Source organism: Phyllobates terribilis, unplaced genomic scaffold (genome assembly GCF_046119375.1).
Source record: "Phyllobates terribilis strain yellow unplaced genomic scaffold, ASM4611937v1 Scaffold_7__3_contigs__length_470593459, whole genome shotgun sequence".
Classification (NCBI taxonomy): Eukaryota; Metazoa; Chordata; class Amphibia; order Anura; family Dendrobatidae; genus Phyllobates; species Phyllobates terribilis.
The window spans coordinates 410,694,267-410,718,848 of NW_027362767.1; positions in this window are offsets into that span (position 1 = coordinate 410,694,267).

Here is a 24,582-nt window from a genome sequence, read left to right on the forward strand (position 1 = left end):
CAGAGCTAGATGCAGAAAAATATTATATTCAATTTGCAACCTGATGGAGGTCAGTATAGATGGACTAATAGAACAAGTCCCACACACAGCTAGAAGCCCAAAAATTTTTTCAGAGATAGATGCAGAAAAAAATTATATTCAGTTTGCAACCTGAAGGAGGTCAGTATAGATGGACTAATAGAACAAGACCCACACACTGCTAGAAGGCCAAATATTTTCTCAGAGCTAGATGCAGAAAAATATTATATTCAATTTGCAACCTGATGGAGGTCAGTATAGATGGACTAATAGAACAAGTCGCACACACAGCTAGAAGCCCAAATATTTTTTCAGAGGTAGATGCAGAAAAAATTATATTCAGTTTGCAACCTGATGGAGGTCAGTATAGATGGACTAATAGAACAAGTCCCACACACTGCTAGAAGGCCAAATATTTTTTCAGAGCTAGATGCAGATAAAAATTATTTTTAATTTGCAACCTGATGGAGGTCAGTATAGATGGACTAATAGAACAAGTCCCACACACTGCTAGAAGGCCAAATATTTTTTCAGAGCTAGACGCAGAAAAATATTATATTCAATTTGCAACCTGATGGAGGTCAGTATAGATGGACTAATAGAACAAGTCCAACACACAGCTAGAAGCCCAAATATTTTTTCAGAGGTAGATGCAGAAAAAATGATATTTAGTTTGCAACCTGATGGAGGTCAGTATAGATGGAATAATAGAACAAGTCCCACACACTGCTAGAAGGCCAAATATTTTTTCAGAGCTAGATGCAGACAAAAAAATATTTTGAATTTGCAACCTGATGGAGGTCAGTATAGATGGACTAATAGAACAAGTCCCACACACAGCTAGAAGCCCAAATATTTTTTCAGAGGTAGATGCAGAAAAAAATTATATTCAGTTTGCAAAATGATGGAGGTCAGTATAGATGGACTAATAGAACAAGTCCCACACACTGCTAGAAGGCCAAATATTTTTTCAGAGCTAGATGCAGAAAAATATTATATTCAATTTGCAACCTGATGGAGGTCAGTATAGATGGACTAATAGAACTAGTCCCACACACAGCTAGAAGCCCAAATATTTTTTCAGAGGTAGATGCAGAAAAAAATTATATTCAGTTTGCAACCTGATGGATTTTAGTATAGATGGACTAATAGAACAAGTCCCACACACTGCTAGAAGGCCAAATATTTTTTCAGAGGTAGATGCAGACAAAAAATTATTTTGAATTTGCAGCCTGATGGAGGTCAGTATAGATGGACTAATAGAACAAGCCCCACACACTGCTAGAAGGCCAAATATTTTTTTCAGAGCTAGATGCAGGAAATTATTATATTCAATTTGCAACCTGATGGAGGTCAGTATAGATGGACTAATAGAACAAGTCCCACACACAGCTAGAAGGCCAAATATTTTTTCAGAGCTAGATGCAGATAAAAATTATTTTTAATTTGCAACCTGATGGAGGTCAGTATAGATGGACTAATAGAACAAGTCCCACACACTGCTAGAAGGCCAAATATTTTTTCAGAGCTAGATGCATAAACATATTATATTCAATTTGCAACCTGATGGAGGTCAGTATAGATGGACTAATAGAACAAGTCCCACACACTGCTAGAAGGCCAATATTTTTTCGGAGCTAATTGCAGAAAAATATTATATTCAATTTGCAAAATGATTAAGGTCAGTATAGATTTACTAATAGAACAAGTCCCACACACAGCTAGAAACAAAATATTTTTTCAGAGGTAGATGCAGAAAAAAATTATATTCAGTTTGCAACCTGATGGAGGTCAGTATAGATGGACTAATAGAACAAGTCCCAAACACTGCTAGAAGGCCAAATATTTTTTCAGAGCTAGATGCAGACAAAAAATTATTTTGAATTTGCAACCTGATGGAGGTCAGTATAGATGGACTAATAGAACAAGTTCCACACACTGCTAGAAGGCCAAATATTTTTTCAGAGCTAGATGCAGATAAAAATTATTTTTAATTTGCAACCTGATGGAGGTCAGTATAGATGGACTAATAGAACAAGTCCCACACACTGCTAGAAGGCCAAATATTTTTTCAGAGCTAGATGCAGAAAAATATTATATTCAATTTGCAACCTGATGGAGGTCAGTATAGATGGACTAATAGAACAAGTCCCACACACAGCTAGAAGCCCAAAAATTTTTTCAGAGATAGATGCAGAAAAAAATTATATTCAGTTTGCAACCTGAAGGAGGTCAGTATAGATGGACTAATAGAACAAAACCCACACACTGCTAGAAGGCCAAATATTTTCTCAGAGCTAGATGCAGAAAAATATTATATTCAATTTGCAACCTGATGGAGGTCAGTATAGATGGACTAATAGAACAAGTCGCACACACAGCTAGAAGCCCAAATATTTTTTCAGAGGTAGATGCAGAAAAAATTATATTCAGTTTGCAACCTGATGGAGGTCAGTATAGATGGACTAATAGAACAAGTCCCACACACTGCTAGAAGGCCAAATATTTTTTCAGAGCTAGATGCAGATAAAAATTATTTTTAATTTGCAACCTGATGGAGGTCAGTATAGATGGACTAATAGAACAAGTCCCACACACTGCTAGAAGGCCAAATATTTTTTCAGAGCTAGACGCAGAAAAATATTATATTCAATTTGCAACCTGATGGAGGTCAGTATAGATGGACTAATAGAACAAGTCCAACACACAGCTAGAAGCCCAAATATTTTTTCAGAGGTAGATGCAGAAAAAATGATATTTAGTTTGCAACCTGATAGAGGTCAGTATAGATGGAATAATAGAACAAGTCCCACACACTGCTAGAAGGCCAAATATTTTTTCAGAGCTAGATGCAGACAAAAAAATATTTTGAATTTGCAACCTGATGGAGGTCAGTATAGATGGACTAATAGAACAAGTCCCACACACTGCTAGAAGGCCAAATATTTTTTCAGAGCTAGACGCAGAAAAATATTATATTCAATTTGCAACCTGATTGAGGTCAGTATAGATGGACTAATATAACAAGTCCCACACACAGCTAGAAGCCCAAATATTTTTTCAGAGGTAGATGCAGAAAAAAATTATATTCAGTTTGCAACCTGATGGAGGTCAGTATAGATGGACTAATAGAACAAGTCCCACACACTGCTAGAAGGCCAAATATTTTTCCAGAGCTAGATGCATACAAAAAATTATTTTGAATTCGCAACCTGATAGAGGTCAGTATAGATGGACTAATAGAACAAGTCCCACACACTGCTAGAAGGCCAAATATTTTTCAAGAGCTAGACGCAGAAAAATATTATATTCAATTTGCAACCTGATGGAGGTCAGTATAGATCGTCTAATAGAACAAGTCCCACACACAGCTAGAAGCCCAAATATTTTTTCAGAGGTAGATGCAGAAAAAAATTATATTCAGTTTGCAACCTGATGGAGGTCAGTATAGATGGACTAATAGAACAAGTCCCACACACTGCTAGAAGGCCAAATATTTTTTCAGAGCTAGATGCAGAAAAATATTATATTCAATTTGCAACCTGATGGAGGTCAGTATAGATGGACTAATAGAACTAGTCCCACACACAGCTAGAAGCCCAAATATTTTTTCAGAGGTAGATGCAGAAAAAAATTATATTCAGTTTGCAACCTGATGGATTTTAGTATAGATGGACTAATAGAACAAGTCCCACACACTGCTAGAAGGCCAAATATTTTTTCAGAGGTAGATGCAGACAAAAAATTATTTTGAATTTGCAGCCTGATGGAGGTCAGTATAGATGGACTAATAGAACCAGCCCCACACACTGCTAGAAGGCCAAATATTTTTTTCAGAGCTAGATGCAGGAAATTATTATATTCAATTTGCAACCTGATGGAGGTCAGTATAGATGGACTAATAGAACAAGTCCCACACACAGCTAGAAGGCCAAATATTTTTTCAGAGCTAGATGCAGATAAAAATTATTTTTAATTTGCAACCTGATGGAGGTCAGTATAGATGGACTAATAGAACAAGTCCCACACACTGCTAGAAGGCCAAATATTTTTTTAGAGCTAGATGCATAAACATATTATATTCAATTTGCAACCTGATGGAGGTCAGTATAGATGGACTAATAGAACAAGTCCCACACACTGCTAGAAGGCCAATATTTTTTCAGAGCTAGATGCAGAAAAATATTATATTCAATTTGCAAAATGATTAAGGTCAGTATAGATGGACTAATAGAACAAGTCCCACACACAGCTAGAAACAAAATATTTTTTCAGAGGTAGATGCAGAAAAAAATTATATTCAGTTTGCAACCTGATGGAGGTCAGTATAGATGGACTAATAGAACAAGTCCCACACACTGCTAGAAGGCCAATATTTTTTCAGAGCTAGATGCAGAAAAATATTATATTCAATTTGCAACCTGATGGAGGTCAGTATAGATGGACTAATAGAACAAGTCCCACACACAGCTTGAAGCCCAAATATTTTTTCAGAGGTAGATGCAGAAAAAAATTATATTCAGTTTGCAACCTGATGGAGGTCAGTATTGATGGACTAATAGAACAAGTCCCACACACTGCTAGAAGGCAAAATATTTTTTCAGAGCTAAATGCAGACAAAAAATTATTTTGAATTTGCAACCTGATGGAGGTCAGTATAGATGGACTAATAGAACAAGTCCCACACACTGCTAGAAGGCCAAATATTTTTTCAGAGCTAGACGCAGAAAAATATTATATTCAATTTGCAACCTGATTGAGGTCAGTATAGATGGACTAATATAACAAGTCCCACACACAGCTAGAAGCCCAAATATTTTTTCAGAGGTAGATGCAGAAAAAAATTATATTCAGTTTGCAACCTGATGGAGGTCAGTATAGATGGACTAATAGAACAAGTCCCACACACTGCTAGAAGACCAAATATTTTTTCAGAGGTAGATGCAGACAAAATATTATTTTGAATTTGCAGCCTGATGGAGGTCAGTATAGATGGACTAATAGAACAAGTCCCACACACTGCTAGAAGGCCAAATATTTTTTCAGAGCTAGATGCAGGAAATTATTATATTCAATTTGCAACCTGATGGAGGTCAGTATAGATGGACTAATAGAACAAGTCCCACACACAGCTAGAAGGCCAAATATTTTTTCAGAGTTAGGTGCAGATAAAAATTATTTTGAATTTGCAGCCTGATGGAGGTCAGTATAGATGGACTAATAGAACAAGTCCCACACACTGCTAGAAGGCCAAATATTTTTTCAGAGCTAGATGCATAAAAATATTATATTCAATTTGCAGCCTGATGGAGGTCAGTATAGATGGACTAATAGAACAAGTCCCACACACAGCTAGAAGCCCAAATATTTTTCAGAGGTAGATGCAGAAAAAAAATATATTCAGTTTGCAACCTGATGGAGGTCAGTATAGATGGACTAATAGAACAAGTCCCACACACTGCTAGAAGGCCAAATATTTTTTCAGATCTAGATGCAGACAAAAAATTATTTTGAATTTGCAGCCTGATGGGGGTCAGTATAGATGGACTAATAGAACGAGTCCCACACACTGCTAGAAGGCCAAATATTTTTTCAGAGCTAGATGCAGAAAAATATTATATTCAATATGCAACCTGATGGAGGTCAGTATAGATGGACTAATAGAACAAGTCCCACAAACAGCTAGAAGCCCAAAAATTTTTTCAGATGTAGATGCAGAAAAAAATTATATTCAGTTTGCAACCTAATGGAGGTTAGTATAGATGGACTAATAGAACAAGTCCAACACACAGCTAGAAGCCCAAATATTTTTTCAGAGGTAGATGCAGAAAAAATGATATTTAGTTTGCAACCTGATGGAGGTCAGTATAGATGGAATAATAGAACAAGTCCCACACACTGCTAGAAGGCCAAATATTTTTTCAGAGCTAGATGCAGACAAAAAAATATTTTGAATTTGCAACCTGATGGAGGTCAGTATAGATGGACTAATATAACAAGTCCCACACACAGCTAGAAGCCCAAATATTTTTTCAGAGGTAGATGCAGAAAAAAATTATATTCAGTTTGCAACCTGATGGAGGTCAGTATAGATGGACTAATAGAACAAGTCCCACACACTGCTAGAAGGCCAAATATTTTTCCAGAGCTAGATGCATACAAAAAATTATTTTGAATTTGCAACCTGATAGAGGTCAGTATAGATGGACTAATAGAACAAGTCCCACACACTGCTAGAAGGCCAAATATTTTTCAAGAGCTAGACGCAGAAAAATATTATATTCAATTTGCAACCTGATGGAGGTCAGTATAGATCGACTAATAGAACAAGTCCCACACACAGCTAGAAGCCCAAATATTTTTTCAGAGGTAGATGCAGAAAAAAATTATATTCAGTTTGCAACCTGATGGAGGTCAGTATAGATGGACTAATAGAACAAGTCCCACACACTGCTAGAAGGCCAAATATTTTTTCAGAGCTAGATGCAGAAAAATATTATATTCAATTTGCAACCTGATGGAGGTCAGTATAGATGGACTAATAGAACTAGTCCCACACACAGCTAGAAGCCCAAATATTTTTTCAGAGGTAGATGCAGAAAAAAATTATATTCAGTTTGCAACCTGATGGATTTTAGTATAGATGGACTAATAGAACCAGTCCCACACACTGCTAGAAGGCCAAATATTTTTTCAGAGGTAGATGCAGACAAAAAATTATTTTGAATTTGCAGCCTGATGGAGGTCAGTATAGATGGACTAATAGAACAAGCCCCACACACTGCTAGAAGGCCAAATATTTTTTTCAGAGCTAGATGCAGGAAATTATTATATTCAATTTGCAACCTGATGGAGGTCAGTATAGATGGACTAATAGAACAAGTCCCACACACAGCTAGAAGGCCAAATATTTTTTCAGAGCTAGATGCAGATAAAAATTATTTTTAATTTGCAACCTGATGGAGGTCAGTATAGATGGACTAATAGAACAAGTCCCACACACTGCTAGAAGGCCAAATATTTTTTTAGAGCTAGATGCATAAACATATTATATTCAATTTGCAACCTGATGGAGGTCAGTATAGATGGACTAATAGAACAAGTCCCACACACTGCTAGAAGGCCAATATTTTTTCAGAGCTAGATGCAGAAAAATATTATATTCAATTTGCAAAATGATTAAGGTCAGTATAGATGGACTAATAGAACAAGTCCCACACACAGCTAGAAACAAAATATTTTTTCAGAGGTAGATGCAGAAAAAAATTATATTCAGTTTGCAACCTGATGGAGGTCAGTATAGATGGACTAATAGAACAAGTCCCACACACTGCTAGAAGGCCAATATTTTTTCAGAGCTAGATGCAGAAAAATATTATATTCAATTTGCAACCTGATGGAGGTCAGTATAGATGGACTAATAGAACAAGTCCCACACACAGCTTGAAGCCCAAATATTTTTTCAGAGGTAGACGCAGAAAAAAATTATATTCAGTTTGCAACCTGATGGAGGTCAGTATAGATGGACTAATAGAACAAGTCCCACACACTGCTAGAAGACCAAATATTTTTTCAGAGGTAGATGCAGACAAAATATTATTTTGAATTTGCAGCCTGATGGAGGTCAGTATAGATGGACTAATAGAACAAGTCCCACACACTGCTAGAAGGCCAAATATTTTTTCAGAGCTAGATGCAGGAAATTATTATATTCAATTTGCAACCTGATGGAGGTCAGTATAGATGGACTAATAGAACAAGTCCCACACACAGCTAGAAGGCCAAATATTTTTTCAGAGTTAGATGCAGATAAAAATTATTTTTAATTTGCAACCTGATTGAGGTCAGTATAGATGGACTAATAGAACAAGTCCCACACACTGCTAGAAGGCCAAATATTTTTTCAGAGCTAGATGCATAAAAATATTATATTCAATTTGCAGCCTGATGGAGGTCAGTATAGATGGACTAATAGAACAAGTCCCACACACAGCTAGAAGCCCAAATATTTTTTCAGAGGTAGATGCAGAAAAAAAATATATTCAGTTTGCAACCTGATGGAGGTCAGTATAGATGGACTAATAGAACAAGTCCCACACACTGCTAGAAGGCCAAATATTTTTTCAGATCTAGATGCAGACAAAAAATTATTTTGAATTTGCAGCCTGATGGGGGTCAGTATAGATGGACTAATAGAACGAGTCCCACACACTGCTAGAAGGCCAAATATTTTTTCAGAGCTAGATGCAGAAAAATATTATATTCAATTTGCAACCTGATGGAGGTCAGTATAGATGGACTAATAGAACAAGTCCCACAAACAGCTAGAAGCCCAAAAATTTTTTCAGATGTAGATGCAGAAAAAAATTATATTCAGTTTGCAACCTGATGGAGGTTAGTATAGATGGACTAAAAGAACAAGACCCACACACTGCTAGAAAGCCAAATATTTTTTCAGAGCTAGATGCAGAAAAATATTATATTCAAATTGCAACCTGATGGAGGTCAGTATAGATGGACTAATAGAACAAGTCGCACACACAGCTAGAAGCCCAAATATTTTTTCAGAGGTAGGTGCAGAAAAAATTATATTCAGTTTGCAACCTGATGGAGGTCAGTATAGATGGACTAATAGAACAAGTCCCACACACTGCTAGAAGGCCAAATATTTTTTCAGAGCTAGATGCAGATAAAAATTATTTTTAATTTGCAACCTGATGGAGGTCAGTATAGATGGACTAATAGAACAAGTCCCACACACTGCTAGAAGGCCAAATATTTTTTCAGAGCTAGACGCAGAAAAATATTATATTCAATTTGCAACCTGATGGAGGTCAGTATAGATGGACTAATAGAACAAGTCCAACACACAGCTAGAAGCCCAAATATTTTTTCAGAGGTAGATGCAGAAAAAATGATATTTAGTTTGCAACCTGATGGAGGTCAGTATAGATGGAATAATAGAACAAGTCCCACACACTGCTAGAAGGCCAAATATTTTTTCAGAGCTAGATGCAGACAAAAAAATATTTTGAATTTGCAACCTGATGGAGGTCAGTATAGATGGACTAATAGAACAAGTCCCACACACTGCTAGAAGGCCAAATATTTTTTCAGAGCTAGACGCAGAAAAATATTATATTCAATTTGCAACCTGATTGAGGTCAGTATAGATGGACTAATAGAACAAGTCCCACACACAGCTAGAAGCACAAATATTTTTTCAGAGGTAGATGCAGAAAAAAATTATATTCAGTTTGCAACCTGATGGAGGTCAGTATAGATGGACTAATAGAACAAGTCCCACACACTGCTAGAAGGCCAAATATTTTTTCAGAGCTAGATGCAGAAAAATATTATATTCAATTTGCAACCTGATGGAGGTCAGTATAGATGGACTAATAGAACTAGTCCCACACACAGCTAGAAGCCCAAATATTTTTTCAGAGGTAGATGCAGAAAAAAATTATATTCAGTTTGCAACCTGATGGATTTTAGTATAGATGGACTAATAGAACAAGTCCCACACACTGCTAGAAGGCCAAATATTTTTTCAGAGGTAGATGCAGACAAAAAATTATTTTGAATTTGCAGCCTGATGGAGGTCAGTATAGATGCACTAATAGAACAAGCCCCACACACTGCTAGAAGGCCAAATATTTTTTTCAGAGCTAGATGCAGGAAATTATTATATTCAATTTGCAACCTGATGGAGGTCAGTATAGATGGACTAATAGAACAAGTCCCACACACAGCTAGAAGGCCAAATATTTTTTCAGAGCTAGATGCAGATAAAAATTATTTTTAATTTGCAACCTGATGGAGGTCAGTATAGATGGACTAATAGAACAAGTCCCACACACTGCTAGAAGGCCAAATATTTTTTCAGAGCTAGATGCATAAACATATGATATTCAATTTGCAACCTGATGGAGGTCAGTATAGATGGACTAATAGAACAAGTCCCACACACTGCTAGAAGGCCAATATTTTTTCAGAGCTAGATGCAGAAAAATATTATATTCAATTTGCAAAATGATTAAGGTCAGTATAGATGGACTAATAGAACAAGTCCCACACACAGCTAGAAACAAAATATTTTTTCAGAGGTAGATGCAGAAAAAAATTATATTCAGTTTGCAACCTAATGGAGGTCAGTATAGATGGACTAATAGAACAAGTCCCACACACTGCTAGAAGGCCAATATTTTTTCAGAGCTAGATGCAGAAAAATATTATATTCAATTTGCAACCTGATGGAGGTCAGTATAGATGGACTAATAGAACAAGTCCCACACACAGCTTGAAGCCCAAATATTTTTTCAGAGGTAGATGCAGAAAAAAATTATATTCAGTTTGCAACCTGATGGAGGTCAGTATTGATGGACTAATAGAACAAGTCCCACACACTGCTAGAAGGCAAAATATTTTTTCAGAGCTAAATGCAGACAAAAAATTATTTTGAATTTGCAACCTGATGGAGGTCAGTATAGATGGACTAATAGAACAAGTCCCACACACTGCTAGAAGGCCAAATATTTTTTCAGAGCTAGACGCAGAAAAATATTATATTCAATTTGCAACCTGATTGAGGTCAGTATAGATGGACTAATATAACAAGTCCCACACACAGCTAGAAGCCCAAATATTTTTTCAGAGGTAGATGCAGAAAAAAATTATATTCAGTTTGCAACCTGATGGAGGTCAGTATAGATGGACTAATAGAACAAGTCCCACACACTGCTAGAAGGCCAAATATTTTTTCAGAGGTAGATGCAGACAAAATATTATTTTGAATTTGCAGCCTGATGGAGGTCAGTATAGATGGACTAATAGAACAAGTCCCACACACTGCTAGAAGGCCAAATATTTTTTCAGAGCTAGATGCAGGAAATTATTATATTCAATTTGCAACCTGATGGAGGTCAGTATAGATGGACTAATAGAACAAGTCCCACACACAGCTAGAAGGCGAAATATTTTTTCAGAGCTAGATGCAGATAAAAATTATTTTTAATTTGCAACCTGATGGAGGTCAGTATAGATGGACTAATAGAAACAGTCCCACACACTGCTAGAAGGCCAAATATTTTTTCAGAGCTAGATGCATAAAAATATTATATTCAATTTGCAGACTGATGGAGGTCAGTATAGATGGACTAATAGAACAAGTCCCACACACAGCTAGAAGCCCAAATATTTTTTCAGAGGTAGATGCAGAAAAAAAATATATTCAGTTTGCAACCTGATGGAGGTCAGTATAGATGGACTAATAGAACAAGTCCCACACACTGCTAGAAGGCCAAATATTTTTTCAGATCTAGATGCAGACAAAAAATTATTTTGAATTTGCAGCCTGATGGGGGTCAGTATAGATGGACTAATAGAACAAGTCCCACACACTGCTAGAAGGCCAAATATTTTTTCAGAGCTAGATGCAGAAAAATATTATATTCAATTTGCAACCTGATGGAGGTCAGTATAGATGGACTAATAGAACAAGTCCCACAAGCTAGAAGCCCAAAAATTTTTTCAGATATAGATGCAGAAAAAAATTATATTCAGTTTGCAACCTGATGGAGCTTAGTATAGATGGACTAAAAGAACAAGACCCACACACTGCTAGAAAGCCAAATATTTTTTCAGAGCTAGATGCAGAAAAATATTATATTCAATTTGCAACCTGATGGAGGTCAGTATAGATGGACTAATAGAACAAGTCGCACACACAGCTAGAAGCCCAAATATTTTTTCAGAGGTAGGTGCAGAAAAAATTATATTCAGTTTGCAACCTGATGAAGGTCAGTATATATGGACTAATAGAACAAGTCCCACACACTGCTAGAAGGCCAAATATTTTTTCAGAGCTAGATGCAGACAAAAAATTATTTTGAAATTGCAACCTGATGGAGGTCAGTAAAGATCGACTAATAGAACAAGTCCCACACACTGCTAGAAGGCCAAATATTTTTTCAGAGCTAGATGTAGAAAAATATTATATTCAGTTTGCAACCTGATGGAGGTCAGTATAGATGGAATAATAGAACAAGTCCCACACACTGCTAGAAGGCCAAATATTTTTTCAGAGCTAGATGCAGACAAAAAATTATTTTGAATTTGCAACCTGATGGAGGTTAGTATATATCGACTAATAGAAAAAGTCCCACACACTGCTAGAAGGCCAAATATTTTTTCAGAGCTAGATGGAGAAAAATATTATATTCAATTTGCAACCTGATGGAGGTCAGTATAGATGGACTAATAGAACAAGTCCCACACACTGCTAGAAGGCCAAATATTTTTTCAGAGCTAAATGCAGACAAAAAATTATTTTGAATTTGCAACCTGATGGAGGTCAGTATAGATGGACTAATAGAACAAGTCCCACACACTGCTAGAAGGCCAAATATTTTTTCAGAGCTAGATGCAGATAAAAATTATTTTTAATTTGCAACCTGATGGAGGTCAGTATAGAAGGATTAATAAACAAGTTCCACACACTGCTAGAAGGCCAAATATTTTTTCAGAGCTAGACGCAGAAAAATATTATATTCAATTTGCAACCTGATTGAGGTCAGTATAGATGGACTAATATAACAAGTCCCACACACAGCTAGAAGCCCAAATATTTTTTCAGAGGTAGATGCAGAAAAAAATTATATTCAGTTTGCAACCTGATGGAGGTCAGCATAGATGGACTAATAGAACAAGTCCCACACACTGCTAGAAGGCCAAATATTTTTCCAGAGCTAGATGCATACAAAAAATTATTTTGAATTTGCAACCTGGTAGAGGTCAGTATAGATGGACTAATAGAACAAGTCCCACACACAGCTAGAAGCCCAAATATTTTTTCAGAGGTAGATGCAGAAAAAAATTATATTCAGTTTGCAACCTGATGGAGGTCAGTATAGATGGAGTAATAGAACAAGTCCCACACACTGCTAGAAGGCCAAATATTTTTCCAGAGCTAGATGCATACAAAAAATTATTTTTAATTTGCAACCTGGTAGAGGTCAGTATAGATGGACTAATAGAACAAGTCCCACACACAGCTAGAAGCCCAAATATTTTTTCAGAGGTAGATGCAGAAAAAAATTATATTCAGTTTGCAACCTGATGGAGGTCAGTATAGATGGACTAATAGAACAAGTCCCACACACTGCTAGAAGGCCAAATATTTTTTCAGAGGTAGATGCAGACAAAAAATTATTTTGAATTTGCAGCCTGATGGAGGTCAGAATAGATGGACTAATAGAACAAGTCCCACACACTGCTAGAAGGCCAAATATTTTTTCAGAGCTAGATGCAGAAAAATATTATATTCAATTTGCAACCTGATGGACGTCAGTATAGATGGACTAATAGAACAAGTCCCACACACAGCTAGAAGCCCAAATATTTTTTCAGAGATAGATGCAGAAAAAAATTATATTCAGTTTGCAACCTGATGGAGGTCAGTATAGATGGACTAATAGCACAGGTCCCACACACTGCTAGAAGGCCAAATTTTTTTTCAGAGCTAGATGCAGAAAAATATTATATTCAATTTGCAACCTGATGGAGGTCAGTATAGATGGACTAATAGAACAAGTCCCACACACAGCTAGAAGCCCAAATATTTTTTCAGAGGTAGATGCTGAAAAAAATTATATTCAGTTTGCAACCTGATGGAGGTCAGTATAGATGGACTAATAGAACAAGTCCCACACACTGCTAGAAGGCCAAATAATTTTTCAGAGGTAGATGCAGACAAAAAATTATTTTGAATTTGCAGCCTGATGGAGGTCAGTATAGATGGACTAATAGAACAAGTCCCACACACTGCTAGAAGGCCAAATATTTTTTCAGAGCTAGATGCAGGAAATTATTATATTCAATTTGAAACCTGATGGAGGTCAGTATAGATGGACTAATAGAACAAGTCCCACACACAGCTAGAAGGCCAAATATTTTTTCAGAGCTAGATGCAGATAAAAATTATTTTTAATTTGCAACCTGATGGAGGTCAGTATAGATGGACTAATAGAACAAGTCCCACACACTGCTAGAAGGCCAAATATTTTTTCAGAGCTAGATGCAGAAAAATATTATATTCAATTTGCAACCTGATGGAGGTCAGTATAGATGGACTAATAGAACAAGTCCCACACACAGCTAGAAGCCCAAAAATTTTTTCAGAGGCAGATGCAGAAAAAATATATATTCAGTTTGCAACCTGATGGAGGTCAGTATAGATGGACTAATAGAACAAGTCCCACACACTGCTAGAAGGCCAAATATTTTTTCAGAGGTAGATGCAGACAAAAAATTATTTTGAATTTGCAGCCTGATGGAGGTCAGTATAGATGGACTAATAGAACAAGTCCCACACACTGCTAGAAGGCCAAATTTTTTTTCAGAGCTAGATGCAGAAAAATATTATATTCAATTTGCAACTTGATGGAGGTCAGTATAGATGGACTAATAGAACAAGTCCAACACACAGCTAGAAGCCCAAATATTTTTTCAGAGGTAGATGCAGAAAAAAATTATATTCAGTTTGCAACCTGATGGAGGTCAGTATAGATGGACTAATAGAACAAGTTCCACACACTGCTAGAAGGTCAAATATTTTTTCAGAGCTAGTTGCAGAGAAAAAATTATTTTGAATTTGCAACCTGATGGAGGTCAGTATAGATGGACTAATAGAACATGTCCAACACACTGCTAGAAGGCCAAATATTTTTTCAGAGCTAGATGCAGAAAAATATTATATTCAATTTGCAACCTGATGGAGGTCAGTATAGATGGACTAATAGAACAATTCCCACACACAGCTAGAAGCCCAAATATTTTTTCAGAGGTAGATGCAGAAAAAAATTATATTCAGTTTGCAACCTGATGGAGGTCAGTATAGATGGACTAATAGAACAAGTCCCACAAACTGCTAGAAGCCAAATATTTTTAAGAGCTAGATGCAGAAAAATATTATATTCAATTTGCAACCTGATGGAGGTCAGTATAGATGGACTAATAGAACAAGTCCCACACACTGCTAGAAGGCCAAATATTTTTTCAGAGCTAGATGCAGAAAAATATTATATTCAATTTTCAACCTGATGGAGGTCAGTATAGATGGACTAATAGAACAAATCCCACACACAGCTAGAAGCCCAAATATTTTTTCAGAGGTAGATGCAGAAAAAAATTATATTCAATTTGCAACCTTATGGAGGTCAGTATAGATGGACTAATAGAAGGATGCTATGCCCAAAAGGTTTTACTTCACTAGGTGCAGTAAAAAAATTGGTATTCTATACACAGGTGGTGTAGCTTGCAACACAGATAGGCTACTCCACTGACTAACACACTCTGCAATAGGCCAAAAAGGATTAGCTTTGCTAGATTTAGCCAAATGCTGTGAAAAAAAACTTGCACAGCACTGGCACCGACCTGCCTGGCAAGAACTGATAGGAACTGATCTAACTTAGTCCTGAAAAGGACTGCAATTACAATTAGTCTTTACTCCCACAACCTATCTATTTAAGAGCACAGACCTGCCTGATAAAAGTCGTAGGAAATGATGTAACCTAGTCCATAAAAGGACTGCAATCACAACTATTCCCTACTCCCAAGCTATCTGTAGATTTGTGCAAAAATTGGCTTGAAATTAACAAGGTATAGCACACACAGCAACAGCGGTGCCGTCTAACACGCAGCTGCAGCAGTGAGAAAATGGTGGCGACGGGGAAAATGGCTGGGTCTTATAGGGCAAGGACATGTGACATACACAGCCAATGACACATGCCCTTGCTTGTGTGAAAAAAAGCACTTCGCTCCGTGTGTGCGCTGCTGATAGGCTGACGGATTGCACCTCCCCACTGTAAATGCGGGAAAGAGAAAAAAAAATGGAGATCTTCATTATTCCTGCAGAGATCCATCCCCTGCCCCTCCCCCCGCCCCGCTGTACACTCAAACTGCGTATTAACATTAATTTTCATCATTACTGAGAAAAAATCCAGTTATGATTTTGGTGCACGAACAGTTATCGAACATAACCTCGAACAGCCGATTTTTTTTCAAATCGTTCGTGTTCGCCGAACGGCTCGAACACGGCCCAAAACAGCTCGAATTTGAGATTGGTGAACAGTTCGAGTCGAACAACGCTCATCTCTATTCACATAGACATGACAGAAAAAAAAAAAAAAAGATTCTTCTCACCTGTCCTCCGTTCCCTCGGTGTCCTTTCTGCACCTGTGGCCCGCAGGCACAGACCCCGTAACGATCGCATCCCTGTCCAGCAGCTGCCGACATCAGCGCTGTAGTGCAGTGTATTTCCGCGCAGAGACCGGCTCTCTGCACAGCAATACCAGTGTCTGCCACCGGCCTATCAGAGGCTAGCAGCTGACATCTGCTTCCCAGCACAGCGGCGTATGACGTCACTGCCATGCACAGATGTCAGCTGCTGACCTCTGATAGGCCGGCGGCTGACACTGGTATTGCTGTGCAGAGAGCCGGTCTCTGCGCGGAAATACACTGCACTACAGCGCTGATGTCGGCGGCTGCTGGACGGGGCCACGATCGTTACGGGGTCTATGTGCTTGTGGGCTGCATGCGGCCCGCGGGCCGTGTGTTTGAGACCCCTGCTTTAGAGTCTAACCTGTAGCTCTTAGGTTTTTTAAAAGAAATTTACGGTTCTCTGAAAATTGCAATTTTTTTCTGCTTTACAAATTTCAGAATTTTTTTTTTCACCACTTAGGTAAAACAAAAACTATGCATGTGTGGTATCTCCATAATTCTACTGACCTGGAGGATCATACAACCGGTCACTTTTATCATAAAATTAATACTGTAAATAAATAGAAAAAAAAAATTGTGGAATTGGGCTTTTTTTTGCTATTTCACCAAATTTGGAATTTTTTCCATCACATGATTAAATGAATGGTGTCTTTCAAAAGTACAACTCATACCTGACATGGCTATATGAACAGGAAAATAAAAAAAAGTTATGGCTCTTGGAATAAGAGGAGGAAAAAACGAAAATGAAAAAAAATGAAAAATTGTCTGGTCGCTAAGGGGTTAATAAGAATACTCAATACAACCTGTTTTTCCTTCACACAGGGAAACTTTAAATAGGAATTCAATGTTGAAGTAAAGATGAAGAAGAGAAAGAAAGATAAGAAAAATTCAGAGAAAGCGTTCCTCTAGTCCCCAGCTCTAGATGAGAAAACAACCATTGGTTCAACCTTGGAGCCTTACAAGCCTTGTCCGTGCACTGGTGTCCAGGGGCTTAACTACAATAGGTGCAGGGGTTAAAATCGCACCCGAGCCCTTGAGCCTAAGGGGCCCAAAAAGTTTCTTTGGCCCAAAAAAAAGACCAATTTTATTAAAGACTTGCAATAATTGGGGGCCCCATTGGAGGTTTTGCATTGGGGCCCATGAGCTTCAAGCTACACCACAGCTGGTGTCAATCACCTGCAGACTGGAATGATATTTGCACATGGAGCAGAGGTGAGCTGTATCTAACAAAATGTACTATTTATACAATTTCTATAATATAACTGTATGGGAACTTAGCAGTGGTTACCGCTATCATATTGCAGTGATGGGGCCCTGGATTCAAATCTCACCAAGGACAAATGCATGAAGTCTGTGGTCATTATTCATCAAAGTGTTTATGCCAGGAAATACTTTGGAAAGTCACTAAAATTGTGCGAATTTTGGTGTTTTCATGCCGCTAAAACGGGTGGAACTGGGAAGAAGCCAGAGCATGATGGGACATGGCTATGCCCGGCATCAAATTCATCAAAACTAGTGGCGTTTTTTAAACCAGAAATGTTACTCTAGTCCCTGACTGGAGAAACTTTTCTGCTGAAGCACACTACACTGAGAAGATACACGAAATTCATTAAGTGGAATGCACCGCTAAATGAATTTACTGCTGCTCGGCCCTCATTAAGACTGAAGTCAGATGTTTCTTATCTCACACTTCAAAAACATACTTTGTGGAAATTTGGATTCTGAGTCCCAGTAGGGGCAGTGAATGATGATAATGTTTGTAAAGTGCTATAAGCAAGCAGAATAATAATAAGTATATAACTATAACAGGTGTCTGGATGTGTAGCCTGGAGACCCCTATGAAAGCAGTCTGGATGTGTAGTGTAGAGCCCCCCTATAACAGCAGTATAGATATGTAGTCTGAAGCCCTTCAATAACAGCAGTCTGGTTGTGTGGTCTGGAGCCCCCCTATAACAGCAGGCTGGATGTGTAGTCTGGAGCCCCCCTATAACAGAAGTCTGGATGTTTAACCTGGACCCTCCTATAACAACAGTCAAGATGTGTACTCTAGAGCCCCCCTATAACAACAGTCTGGATGTGTAGTCTGGAGTCCCCTATAACTGCGGTCTGGATATGTAGTCTGGAGCCCCCCTATAACAGAAGTCTGGATATGTAGTCTGGAGCCTCCCTATAACAGCAGTCTGTATATGTAGCCTGGAACCCCCCTATAACAGCAGTTTAGATGTGTAATCTGGAGCCCCCTATAACAGCACTCTGGATGTGTAGTCTGGAGCCCCCAATAACTGCAGTCTGGATATGTAGTCTGGAGCCTCCCTATAACAGCAGTCTGTATATGTAGTCTGGAACCCCTATAACAGCAGTTTAGATGTGTAGTCTGGAGCCCCCTATAACAGCACTCTGGATGTGTAATCTGGAGCCCCCTATAACAGCACTCTGGATGTGTAGTCTGGAGCCCCCTATAACAGCACTCTGGATGTGTAGTCTGGAGCCCCCTATAACTGCAGTCGGGAGGTGTAGTCTGGAACCTGCCTATTAGAGATGAGCGTTGTTCTACTCGAACTGTTCGCCAATCTCAAATTCGAGCTGTTTTGGGCGGTGTTCGAGCCGTTCGGCGAACACGAACAATTTGAGAAAAATTCGGCTGTTCGAGGTTATGTTCGATAACTGTTCGTGCACCAAAATCATAACTGGATTTTTTCTCAGTAATGATGAAAATTAATGTTAATACGCAGTTTGAGTGTACAGCGGGGTGGGGGGAGGGGCAAGGGATGGATCTCTGCAGGAACAATGAAGATCTCCATTTTTTTTTCTCTTTCCCGCATTTGCAGTGGGGAGGTGCAATCTGTCAGCCTATCAGCAGCGCACACACGGAGCGAAGTGCTTTTTTTCACACAAGCAAGGGCACGTGTCATTGGCAGTGTATGTCACATGTCCTTGCCCTATAAGACCAAGCCATTTTCCCCGTCGCCACCATTTTCTCACTGCTGCAGCTGCGTGTTAGACGGCACCGCTGTTGCTGTGTGCGCTATACCTTGTTAATTTCAAGCCAATTTTCGCACAAATCTACAGATAGCTTGGGAGTAGGGAATAGTTGCGATTGCAGTCCTTTTAAGGACTAGGTTACAGCATTTCCTACGACTTTTATCAGGCAGGTCTGTGCTCTGAAATAGATAGATTGTGGGAGTAAAGACTAATTGTAATTGGAGTCCTTTTCAGGACTAGGTTACATCAGTTCCTATCAGTTTTTGCCAGGCAGGTCTGTGACAGTGCTGTGCAAGTTTTTTTCACAGCATTTGGCTGAATCTAGCAAAGCTAATCCTTTTTGGCCTATTGCAGAGTGTGTTAGTCAGTGGAGTAGCCTATCTGTGTTGCAAGATATACCACCTGTGTATAGAATACCATTTTTTTTACTGCACCTAGTGAAGTGAAATCTTTTGGGCATAGCATCATTATATTAGTCCATCTATACTAACCTCCATCAGGTTGCAAATTGAATATAATTTTTTTCTGCATCTAGCTCTGAAAAAATATTTGGGCTTCTAGCAGTGTGTGGGACTTGATCTATTAATCCATCTATACAGACCTCCATCAGGTTGCAAACTGAATATATTTTTTTCTGCATCTACCTCTGAAAAAATATTGGGCTTCTAGCTGTGTGTGGGACTTGTTCTATTAATCCATCTATACAGACCTCCATCAGGTTGCAAACTGAATATATTTTTTTCTGCATCTACCTCTGAAAAAATATTGGGCTTCTAGCTGTGTGTGGGACGTGTTCTATTAATCCATCTATACAGACCTCCATCAGGTTGCAAACTGAATATATTTTTTTCTGCATCTACCTCTGGAAAAATATTGGGCTTCTAGCTGTGTGTGGGACTTGTTCTATTAATCCATCTATACAGACCTCCATCAGGTTGCAAACTGAATATATTTTTTTCTGCATCTAGCTCTGAAAAAATATTGGGCTTCTAGCTGTGTGTGGGACTTGTTCTATTAATCCATCTATACAGACCTCCATCAGGTTGCAAACTGAATATATTTTTTTCTGCATCTACCTCTGAAAAAATATTGGGCTTCTAGCTGTGTGTGGGACTTGTTCTATTAATCCATCTATACAGACCTCCATCAGGTTGCAAACTGAATATATTTTTTTCTGCATCTACCTCTGAAAAAATATTGGGCTTCTAGCTGTGTGTGGGACTTGTTCTATTAATCCATCTATACAGACCTCCATCAGGTTGCAAACTGAATATATTTTTTTCTGCATCTACCTCTGAAAAAATATTGGGCTTCTAGCTGTGTGTGGGACTTGTTCTATTAATCCATCTATACAGACCTCCATCAGGTTGCAAACTGAATATATTTTTTTCTGCATCTAGCTCTGAAAAAATATTGGGCTTCTAGCTGTGTGTGGGACTTGTTCTATTAATCCATCTATACAGACCTCCATCAGGTTGCAAACTGAATATATTTTTTTCTGCATCTACCTCTGAAAAAATATTGGGCTTCTAGCTGTGTGTGGGACTTGTTCTATTAATCCATCTATACAGACCTCCATCAGGTTGCAAACTGAATATATTTTTTTCTGCATCTAGCTCTGAAAAAATATTGGGCTTCTAGCTGTGTGTGGGACTTGTTCTATTAATCCATCTATACAGACCTCCATCAGGTTGCAAACTGAATATATTTTTTTCTGCATCTACCTCTGAAAAAATGTTGGACTTCTAGCTGTGTGTGGGACTTGTTGTATTAGTCCATCTATACTGACCTCCATCAGGTTGCAAACTGAATATATTTTTTTCTGCATCTACCTCTGAAAAAATATTGGGCTTCTAGCTGTGTGTGGGACTTGTTCTATTAATCCATCTATACAGACCTCCATCAGGTTGCAAATTGAATATAATTTTTTTCTGCATCTAACCCAGCCAATAGTTTTGGCCTAATACCACAGTTTGGCCACTCAGCTCTGCTCGGTTACCATCCATTGTTTTTTTGTGCAAACAACTCCAGAGTTGTGAATTAGTTAACCACCAAAATGAGTGGAAAAAGGCCTGCTGCTGGTGGAAAGGGGAATAGGCGTGTTGGGAAGGGGAAAAAAAGTTGTGTCCGTTGGGTAGGTGTTAAAGCAACAGTAACATCTGCAGAAGAAAGACCATCTTCCAGCCAAACTAAAATGTCTACTTCTTATAGCGGACAATGTGATAAGATCCCTTTCTTACGGCCACGCCAATCGCTACAAATTCCAGATGAGGCACAAAAACAGCAGGTGCTTCAACGGATATCAAGTGCTCCTTTAAGTGGGCTCTCCTCCACATCAACTTCAACATCACAAATACTCCAGTCCTCAAAGGTGTCATCCCAATCGCACTTGCTTCCTCACAGCTCCCAAATCTCCAGCTGCCCGTCTGAGTATGAGGTAGAACAGATCGTTGAGTCTGCAGAGCTGTTTACTCATACTATAGCCTGGGAATCAGAGGTCGACTCCAACGCTTCTGTGAATCCAGACGAGGAAATGATCTGCACTGATGCCCAGAATCTTTATGAGTCGGATCCAGGACCAGACGCAGAAGGTTCTGACCATAATGTAGACCCTCATTCCCAAACTGTAACTCCTGTTGGTGGAGACAATAAGGAAGACAATGATAAGACTCAAATACCTGATTGGAGCGACAACTTTAGTTTTTTGTCAGGGCAGGAACAGGTTGGCTCTGAGGACGACGGGTGTGATAACGCACAGGGTGATGATGATGAGGTTGGAGATCCCACTTACTGTCAACCCACAGTCAGCCAAGAGATGAGGTCAGCAGAGGAGGTGGAGGAAGATGCTAGTGACGACGAGGTCAGGTTGCGCCTTCCTGGACAGAGACGTAGTACTGGAAGCACGTCAACAACTGCATCCTCAAACACAACTCTGCCTCTCACCACAAGTCGTGGTGGCTCTTCAGGTCGCATGGGTGCTAAGCCTTGCATAGCCTGGGCATTTTTTCAGATCGATAAAGATGACCCAACTCGTGTTATCTGTAACATTTGTCAGCAAAAGCTAAGTAGAGGCCAAAAAATACATAGTTTGAGTACTTCATGCATGAACCGGCACATGGACATGAAGCATAAGTTGCAGTGGGAAGCTCAGTGTGCTACAATGCGGCCTAGCCGGCCGGGCCAACCACCGTCTGCCATATCTTGTGCATCCGCGGCCTCTTCATCCTCTGTGACTGGGGGGACAGCAGTCACACCTGTTTTGGGGCGCAGACCTGCCACCTCTTTACCCGCAACAGCCAGCGTGATTGGCAGGTCATCATTTTCTTTGGAGGTGGTAACACCAGCTGGTTTTGAGCGCTGTCCGACATCGATAGCACCACCTTTGGATCAAGGCAACCTAACATGTCCGCCTGCATCTTCCTCACAGACCGGCAGTTTGCCAGGGACACCCTTATCAAACCCGTCTAAGCACAATAGCCAGCCCTCGGTCCCTCAGATGTGGACAAGTAAAAGACCATTTCCTCCTAGCCATGAGAAAGCTAAGAGGTTGAATTTCACCATCTGCAAGCTCTTGGCTACAGAAATGCTGCCTTTCCGCCTGGTGGACACAGAGGATTTTCGAGACCTTATGTCCGTCGCAGTGCCCCAGTACCAGATGCCCAGTCGGCACTCCTTCTCAAAGAAAGGTGTGCCTGCGCTCCACCAGCATGTCGCACACAACATCACCGCTTCTTTGAGAAACTCTGTGTGTGACAGGGTGCATTTCACCACAGACACTTGGACGAGTAGGCATGGACAGGGGCGTTACATGTCGCTGACTGGGCACTGGGTAACTATGGTGACAGCAGGACAAGGGGCTGCTGTCCAAGTCTTGCCGTCCCCACGAGTTGTGCGTCAATCCTCTTTATGTCAAAGTTCCTCCACTGCTTCTGCCTCCTCAACCTCCTCTCGGTCTTCCACCTGCACCAAAGCCTGTCTGGTCATGCCACAAGCTTTCTAACTGCGCAGAAGGGATCCTGCACACCTCCTTACTATGCTGGCAGTAGGGCTCAACGTCATCAGGCGGTTTTTACATTGAAATGTCTGGGAAATGTGAGTCACACAGCGGAGGAGTTGTGGTCAGCTCTGGAGAACCAATTTCATGAATGGTTGTCTCCACTGGACCTGAAACCAGGGAAGGCCGTGTGCGACAATGCTGCAAACCTGGGTGCGGCCCTTCGCCGGAGCAATGTCACACACGTGCCTTGTATGGCTCACGTGTTGAACCTGGTTGTCCAGCAATTTTTAGCCCACTATCCCAGACTAGATGGCCTTCTGCAGAGGGCACGGTCGCTGTGTGCTCACTTCCGCCATTCGCATCCCGCAGCTCAGCGACTTACATCTCTACAGAAGTCGTTGGGCCTGCCACTTCACCGGCTAAAATGCGATGTGCCTACCCGGTGGAATTCAACTCTGCACATGTTGCAGCGACTGTGGCAGCACCGACAAGCCCTGGTGCAATACGTTCTGACGTATAGCCTGGGCCAATGAGATTCAGAGGTGGGGCAAATCACGCTGGAGGAGTGGTCTCAGATCAGGGACCTATGCACCCTTCTGCACAGTTTTGAAATGGCGACGAAGATGTTTAGTGCTGACGATGCCATTATCAGCATGACTATTCCGGTGATTTACATGCTGGAGCACATGTTAAACAGAATTCGGAGTCAGGTGGTGGCACAAGAGGAGGTGGAGGAAGTAGAGGAGGAGGAGTTGTATGCGGAAGGGCTAACATCTGCAAGGTCCAGACGGTCGGCAGCACCAAGGCGGCAGGCATGTGAGGGTGGGGGAGATGGTTTTACCAGGGCGCATGGTAGCAGCCAAACTAGTGAGGAAGGTGCAGGAGCCCAGGAAGAAGTGGAGGACGAACTGATGGAAGACTCATCAGATGAGGGAGACCTTGATCACATTTCTGTTGTGCGAGGTTGGGGGGAGAGGACAGAGGAAGGAAGCATGATTGTTACCTCGCCACCAACACAACAGGGACTTGGTGCTCTTGGATGCGCAACACACATGAGTGCCTTCTTGCTGCACTACCGGCAACATGACCCTCGAATTGTGAGAATTAGAAATAATCCTGACTACTGGGTTGCCACACTGTTAGATCACCGGTACAAAAGTAAATTTACAGAAATTATTCCTGCCATAGAAAGGGATGCACGCATTCAGGAGTATCAGCAGAGACTGTTGCAGAATCTTACATGTGCTTTTCCACAAAATACCAGTGGTGCACATAGTGAATCTCACAGTTCCAACTTGCCAACC